The following is a 304-nucleotide window of genomic DNA, read 5'->3' on the forward strand; positions in this document are numbered from 1 at the left end:
ACTCACTTGACAGTTAGCCAATGTACCAACTAATAGTTCTTTAGGAGGTAAATTTGAGACAGAATGTCTTTCATTCCTATTGAAAAAAATGTTGACCCAAGTTAACCTGTACTTCTTTCCTTTAAATGTAAGTAAGTGTGATAGTTGAAGATCTGTCAACTTGGCTGGACTTCACTTGTGAGTGGTGTTTCCCATGATGGATCACATGACTACGTCCTAAGCGGCCGGTCGGTCCAGGGGGAGTTTCCCCAGGGGTGTGGCCTACCTGTAATACTATCCCAGGAACAAACTGGAAAAAACGGCA

Source organism: Orycteropus afer, unplaced genomic scaffold, assembly GCF_000298275.1.
Source record: "Orycteropus afer afer isolate SDZICR_OR568_19922 unplaced genomic scaffold, OryAfe1.0 scaffold00445, whole genome shotgun sequence".
Classification (NCBI taxonomy): Eukaryota; Metazoa; Chordata; class Mammalia; order Tubulidentata; family Orycteropodidae; genus Orycteropus; species Orycteropus afer.